This window comes from Apostichopus japonicus, chromosome 12, assembly GCF_037975245.1.
Source record: "Apostichopus japonicus isolate 1M-3 chromosome 12, ASM3797524v1, whole genome shotgun sequence".
In the NCBI taxonomy this organism is placed as follows: domain Eukaryota; kingdom Metazoa; phylum Echinodermata; class Holothuroidea; order Aspidochirotida; family Stichopodidae; genus Apostichopus; species Apostichopus japonicus.
Window position 1 is genome coordinate 7,930,824 of NC_092572.1, and position 8,349 is coordinate 7,939,172.

General features: G+C 33.5%; 2 protein-coding genes across 2 annotated transcripts in view; one reads left to right on the plus strand and one right to left on the minus strand.

Moving 5' to 3' along the window:
* LOC139976881 (uncharacterized) overlaps positions 1 to 8,349 on the minus strand; it is a 139,234-nt gene that overhangs the window by 41,027 nt on the left and 89,858 nt on the right. The window lies entirely within an intron of this gene.
* LOC139976893 (uncharacterized) overlaps positions 1 to 8,349 on the plus strand; it is a 121,814-nt gene that overhangs the window by 27,913 nt on the left and 85,552 nt on the right. The window lies entirely within an intron of this gene.

The following is an 8,349-nucleotide window of genomic DNA, read 5'->3' on the forward strand; positions in this document are numbered from 1 at the left end:
TCATATCTTACAAAATGCCATGAGTATGTGGTTTCGGCCTAAAGATTCAGAAAACTTCCAGTCATTTTGCAAAGCAAATCATTTTCAGAGACCAGAAATTCTTTAATGGTCTGTTTGACTATTCACTGACAAACCAATGTGAGGTTCATACAAGTGGTACTTGCACTGACTTTGGTCATTTTGTTTATTTATTTTTTATTGTTTTGCTTTTTGATACTAAAACCTCATTTACATGGTGCAGATCTTTAGCATGACTAGTACAGTCAGTTTTCATGGCAAAAATTGAAGAACCAAAAAAGAGAACTGCTTTAGTGATTCCTTGCCACATTTCATCGTTACTTAGAATATTTAATGTAAAACTGCAGTAAATGTTTTTAAATACTAAACACTGCTAACTTCAAGTGATTTAACGCAAAGTTCTTAAACTCATGTAGTGCTTAAATCCTTCAGGAATATTGTATTACATTAGCAAAAAGGGAAGAAATATTCCCCATAGTAGTCAAACTTCAGAACCCCTCTGCACAGAATAACGAATGCCTTTTTCTTGCCAACAAGCATACAACTATTCAACCTGTGTAAGTTTCTTTTGTGTGCTACATGTTAGAATATAAATTTGAATATCAAGTTAACTCTTAAGAACCTGTTATAAAGGAACCTTACTTAACACATAATTTCAAGTATAAGTCAATTACTTTCAATGCCCTAAATCTATTACTATTATAATTATTACTTTCACAATCACTCTTAAGAAGGACTTCCACGAAGGCTCAATTGTATTGCCACTCAGAACATAATGAGACTGAATTATGACTACACAATGCAATCCCATAGTACTCTTACTGAGGAGGTTACTAGGAAATATTTTACAAACACTTGTTAATAACTGACAACACTTTGAGGGTAACCACTTGAGGTAACAACTTCCATCAAATAGCAAGGTTTGAAATATCCTCTTGAGTTTGTACACACATTAAATAAAACATGGCTCCTTTCTTTACATTTTCAAAGTTGCTGACAAATATTAACCTTTATTAACTGCAATGCTAACAACCTTGGAATGAAACAAGCACATATATTTTATTCATTGACACAAGTTGGAGATAAAATAGAAGTAACTGATCAATGTATTTATATCCTTTTTACATAAAATTAATTTTGATACACTGTAGAATGTTAACACATGTATCTCTGTAAGCGCACCATCCCAGGGAAGCAGATAGCATATTATATTTAAAGTTGAATATATTAAAAACCGAAATAGCTAAAGAAAGATTATTAGCACTAAATATGTAGTTTTTCTCCTGGGCTATTAAGACAAAATCAAGACTAAAATTCATTCTGTAAGTGACCTCGTAGCAGAAAAATATACCAGTAGGCATTTCGGTAAGACGTCCAGAAATTTTCCTTAGAGCTTCAGCCCATCTGGATGTGGAATCGGCCATCATTGAAACGTTTTAACCCATATCACGGAAATACTCAGACTATTAGGAGTGATGTTAGAAAGAAAAACACATCATTGATGCATTGTAGCTAAAATACAGGGAAAAAGCACTAGCCTTAGTATTCATCTCTTAAAAAAGATTGGTATATTAATTTAGATCATACACAATCACTATAGTTAGCAGTACAGGTCACAAGAAGTTTTGTTTTCTTCAAAGTTTGATCTGTTGAACACAACTGGCTTATTCATTGATGTATCCAAATTTTGAAGTATAAATATTGCATGTAGATTATGAAGAAGAACAATATAAACATTTGTTAGTGTGTGCTTCTAGAATACCACACCTGTTTGCTTCAAGTTCACCTGAGGTACAAGAAATATCAAATTAACACTCTTTGACTCTCTTTGACCATTCAAATATCAATTTTCATCTGGAATACTCTTTTAACATCAACGCAAAGAAACAAAATCTTAGGTTTTCCTTGTTTGAAACATAGTGATTTTCAGTATTGACACACATTGAGGGCTCCTATGCAGAATGTCTCTACTATTGATTAAAAAACTCCACACTGTACGTGACCTAAAATCCACTTCATCAAATCTGTTACTTCCTGTTTTGTTGTTGCAAACAAAAAGAGGGCGCTATAACGAAAATCATTAAAATCTCTGTGTACTTGTACCAATTGGATGACCGGTTGGAAGTATTCTGAGCAATATCAAACAGCTATTTTGAGAGCTCCTATGCATAATGTGTCTACTATTGATAACAAACCTTCACACTGCACATGACCTCAAAATCAACTTCATCAAATCTATTACTTCCTGTTTCGTTGTTGCAAATACAGTGAGCGCACTAATGCACATCTTATTGTAATTGTACCAATTGGATGACCGGTTGCGAATTATTATGAGCAATATGCAAGCAGCTATAGATGCAAAGAACGTGCATTGAAACAGTATCTTAAAACTAGCAAAATGAGACACTATTGTAATATTGCCCAATAATTCTCTTACAACAACTTTTCTGTGTGCTTGAGCAAAACTGAGTAAGCTCTAATTGTTTTAATTTTAGTTCAACAAATTATACCATTCATTTTATATTATTTGCACTCTTCACAGAATATTTTATTCAGTGTTGTCGTAGTTTCCACAAACCTACCAATTATTAATCTATTACTGGAATGAACAATTTAAATCTATCAGACTAAAATTCCCAACTAGATTTTTGTTTTATATATTAATGAAGTTTTTTATTATAAACAAGTAATTATCAATTTTCAACATTTTATTTCCCAGACAAAATAAACTGATAGCATTAAAACACATATACTAATAACTGGAGAAACCTTCAATCCGTTTTCCCCTTACTCTTTGAAATACAAACTTGATAACCATGACAAAAATGTACGCATTAAAATCAAATTTTTAACTTCGACCTTTCCAGCTTACTGCCCTAAGAGCTCAGTGAGATGCGATTTTAATATTAATAATCATTCTTTTTATTGAGTTCTCTGTCGTTGAACATTTTGAGATGAATAAAATTCGCCAGGTTTTTTAACGAGTCCGTAGATTCTTCAAACTTAAATCAATATTGGCAAGCGCCGCCCAACAGATCATGCGGCAAGCAAATATATCTGTTTTGTTTACGACCGTTAGGATACGCTTACTATCACTTTCGTGGTAAGCTTTTGTTGGGTCAACTCTCTTGAATATTATCTTTCTTTCTGTTTTACCATCGCAAGGAATAAGCAGGTGTTTTCAGACGTTTGTCCGTAAATTTGGGTCCAAGAAGTGGACGATACGAGTAATGAAAATGCTGATATGGGCAGTCGCAGTGATTTTACGGTAAATCGTTCTCGCCATAAGGGAAACAGAAAATAGATTCCCGTTTTTCCATTGCGACAGCTTTTCTCTATTAAACCCACCTGGTCAGAGTGCATTCAGAATAAGAACCATTGAATCTGCTTAGGAAGTTTGTTTTCCGAAATTTATCAACTAAACAAGTATGCAGAAAGTGATAAGACTCACACCTGAAGTCACGTTTACAATTTAAATGTTATGTCTGGTTGAGAAGAGGATGCATTCACAAAACAAGGCCAGAGACTTCACGAAAATCGAATAAGATATCTTTCTCAAGTTTCCTATTTATTTAGCTCACCTGTGTAAATAGAAGCTTTCCATGGCAGCTACAGGATGTTAGAGGTGTTGGCTACTAGTGCAGATAAATTAATCAAGTTTTATCTTTGTTTAGCTCACCTGTGTAAATAGAAAATTTCCTGGCTGCTACAGGCATGTTAGAGTTGTTGGTTACTAGTGTTGTCCTCGTATGCTTAAAAAAAACTAAAAACAGACACGTATATAGATCCAAGAGAGGGCAGATACTGTGCTGCTCAAGGGCGTAGGAACCGGGGGGATGGGGGCGCCAGCCCCCCCAAGTGAAAAATATGGGGGCGGAAGTATCGTTCCGCCCCCCCCCCCCCTCTGCTCCGCAAGTCAGAAAACCCCTTTTTCATTTCCAAATGAGAAAAAAATCTCATTTGAAGCACCAAATTGCATCTAAGGCCAGGTGAAAATGCAAAATTCTTTACAAAATGGAGTGGGTGTTGAAGTGTGCTATATTGCACCAAAATTGCATCTGAGGCCACCTGGAAATGCAAAAAAAATCCAAAGGGGAGGGGGACACCCCCTCCCTTTAGACCCCTCCCCAGGCCGGCCATCAGTCTTCAGCCCCCCACTCAAAAGTACCTTCCTACGCCACTGGTGCTGCTGCAATTCCGTAACTTATTATTAAAAGATGAAGATTGTACTACTAACTCTTATCATACCATGTAATAGTACTATACTGTATAATACAATATATGTTATATATGATAAAAGTATGCTTAATAATATATACCTTAAAAATATCAGAAATGTTCATTTCATTATATATGTACATATACTACAAAATATATACTTTATACTTTACACACACAAAAATATATAGTATATTTTATACTGTTATATACTATGTACTATACACTATGTACTATATTATGTTACTCTTTATAAAAATAATTATAGATCCAAGTTAGGGAAATATCAATGCAAAATTAGGTTAAGTTCTTGAGCGTTGGAAAGATGATTTAAGTTGAAGCAAAAATATCACACCAAAAGTACATACACAATTATCTATGTGCCTTCTTTACATTGAGCAATTAACTACTGAGATGCTATATATTTTATATATAATATGCTACTGATTTCAAACGTATCTAACTTAAAGTTCATCCACTGAGTTCATACATATCTTTCATTTAACCTTAATATTTCTGAGCTGACACATATCTTACCATCATCTTCATACTACTAAGTTGATTCACACACTACTTTTAACTTTATACTTCTAATATTCTAATAGTCTAATTTATACTTCTAAGATGATACATATCGTACCTTAATCTTTCTATTACTGAGTTGATACATATCGTATACCTTTAACTGCATACTACTGAGCTGACACATATGATACCATCAACTTCATATCACTGAGTTGATACATTATCTTACGTTAACTTTCATACTACTGAGTTGATACATACATAACCTTATTTTCATAGTTCTAACTTGATACATATCTTACCTTTAATCACCTGCTACTGATTTCATAAATGTTTACCTTCAACTTCATACTACTGAAATGATACATATCTTAACCTACAGTATAAACTACTGAGTTATACATAATGTCGTTCATTATCTCCATATTTGCTCAGGTAATCGTATTTTCACTTTAAGCTGTTGTTTTGGCTGCATGCCTAGCCATATCGTAGTTCTGGAGGGTGTGGACTGTCTTGTAGAATGGACAATACCTGAAGCATCAAGGAACAAAGTAAAGTGAAAGTACTGCATGAATGATGTAAGTGAAAATCGGTTGAAATTACATTACTATTCCTTCTCACCTTCTTTGGTACTTCGAAACATCACTTTTTTTGTCAATTATTGGCCGAGAACAGTGATGTGTAGCAATTATTATCAAATTCATGCCAAATTGTGCATAGCACATCCTCACTTGGTCCGGGATAGCAGAACCAAGCCAAGCTAAGAAAGGATTCTTACTACATACTGAGTCCAGGTAATGACAGTGGGAGACAATATTTATATCCGAAGTCAAAAGTGAAAAGTTATACCATATCTGAGGTTCATGGTATTCTAAAGATGATAAAGATGTTGACAAGCCCAATGTTGGTTTATGCGAGGCTTGCTCAGATGGTTACTGCGTTTAAGAGCGGATAATAATTAAAGTTTTTGCTATATATATGAAATCAACTATGAAACACTTAAACATACTATTAACCTTTATTATCTTTAATTCAATAAACAAATTGAACCGAGCGCAAGTACTTTATTACTTGTTTTTTTCTTTCTTTTTAATAACAAATAAATTATATCACAACTATTACAATTAATATAAAAAATGCTTAATTCACTTACTTCCCTAAATAGTAAATATATGCCATATCAACTGAACTGTTTGCTAAAATATATTTCGATAATGTCACAGACGTGTTTTTCTAATCTAACAAAGGTTTTTATGCATATGCTTCTTTGTGCTTGTGTAATCCATCCACATAATTACACTGAGTATGATTTAAATACTCACAGCAATGACTTCCTCTCAGCAAAATGTCAATATCTCTTCTTTTTATTCGCTCAGATAGTATTACCTCTGGAATTGCCAAAATAACTATCATATGTTGTTTATACGTTATAAACGCTGAGCCTTCTTCAGTGGTAATTTTCTTTGTTTTTCTACATTCTATTTATGTCATTATTATTTCTTCCTTTTCTGTCATATGTACTAATTTATATTAATCATGTACACCAGACACATGTATAGTTTGTTTTTTTGTATATGTTAAAACATACATTTGAATATCAAGTGTCACTTAACGCCAAAGAACATGGTATAAGGAACCTTACTTCATTGATAAGTCAAATTTCATCGATAATTAATACTAAATTAGCATTACTTTCACTGCCCTGTATCCACGAGTACTTTCACAATCACTATTAAGAATGACTTCAATATTAGCTTAATAATATTGTCACTCAGAACACAATGTAACCGAATTGTTCCTGCACATCCCATAACACTCTAATTGAGGAGGTTACTAGAAAATATTTACAGACACTTGTGAATACTTACAACATATTGAGGTTAGATTAACAAGTTCCATGGAATATCACATATTTCCTCTAGAATTGGAACACAGGTTAAATAAAACGTGGCTCTTTTTCTTTTCATTACCAAAGTTGCTGACAAAAATTAACATTTTTTACTGCAATGTTAACAACCTTGTCATGAAACAAGAACATATATTTTATTCATTGACAATTTGAAGATAAACCATGTAACTGATCAATTTATTTACACACTTGTCTCACTTAAAGTTGACTTTTTGCATACCTACCCACCAAGTTTAAGGTTGATCTTAGTTACAGTGTACGGGGAGATTGCGAGTTTTTTTAACAACTTTAGGGCAATGTGACCTATGACCTCAATGCACCCTTAAACCGACCCTAAAACCGGAATCTGTCTTATTTTAACATTCTTCTCATCATTTTCTACATATCGTGTGTTTTAATGCTGGTTTAATGCTGTTGAAAAGCAGAAGATGGCTAAATATCAGTTCTTAAGGCTTCTTGACCTTTGACATATGACATCATCAATTACAGAGGAACGCGTTTACATGATCAGACACCTACCCACCAAGTTTGAACTTGATCGGACTTACGGCCAAGGAGGAGTTAATGACGTTAATGAACAAAGTATGAATACTACATATTCGCCATTCTCTTAAAGGATAATTTTGTCTCCAATAGTTTACTTTTTTACGCCGTGAGCAAGGAATATACTATAAATGCATACATTATCTGAAATGGTACTTCTGTTTCTGTTTTACTCACGGTGCTTCTCCGTTTGATGGATTAGATAGTATGAAGTTTGCTAATCAGCCTGATGCTTAACCAGTTCTCTCAAAGCCTGATTTATGTTAAGACTATCTGTGAGTTATTTTCAATAAATTGTTGGAAACACAGCTAATTAAACGATGAGAGGAACATAATATATGGGACCGGATGAAATGGATTATTCGTTGTAATTTTTTTGTTAATATCGGTTCTGTTCCTTTTCACATCAGTTTAGTCGTGGTATATTACAGTTTTGTGTACATATGAGGTTACTTTGTGGCTGTAAAATGTACTCTTTGTCTTCACGTTTCCTTGTTCATTACGAGCTTGTTCATACAAATTGAAGTAGCTTATATTCACTTATTTTTATTTTGAAGTTAAGAGTAGGACTATTTGTCAGAAGACATGCTTAACTACCGCAACGCGGTCTAAAAGTGGTCAAAATTTAGGTGAGATTCACCCATCTCCGAGCTACCGGAAGTTATTCCATATTGTTACATTATTACATAGAACAATTATGTCATACAGGCGAGCGCAACAAAGGCTTTCAAAGAAACTACATATACATAGTTTATACTTGTCATTCAGTATGACCTCAAGTTGCAGCAATCTGCTTGTATCAAGTCGTTTGTACCTGTAAATAAAAAGTTAACACATGCGCAGTTCCCTTATCGTGTAATATATACGTATAAAATGGAATAATTGTAGCATTTCCTCAATTTATTCAATCAATACAGAAAATCGTTGACTATGTTAGATCAGTTGTTTAAACAATATGCACAAGACAATTATTCTGAAAAAAAAATGTAAAAAATGTAAAAAATGCAATATTGTATTAACTATGCACACATGCTTTAACAGCAAACTGCAACAGCTTTAATCATTTGAAATACAAAGCGTGTAGTCACGTATACCGATCTTGTTTAACATATTATCAGACGGAGAGGTAATTAAAC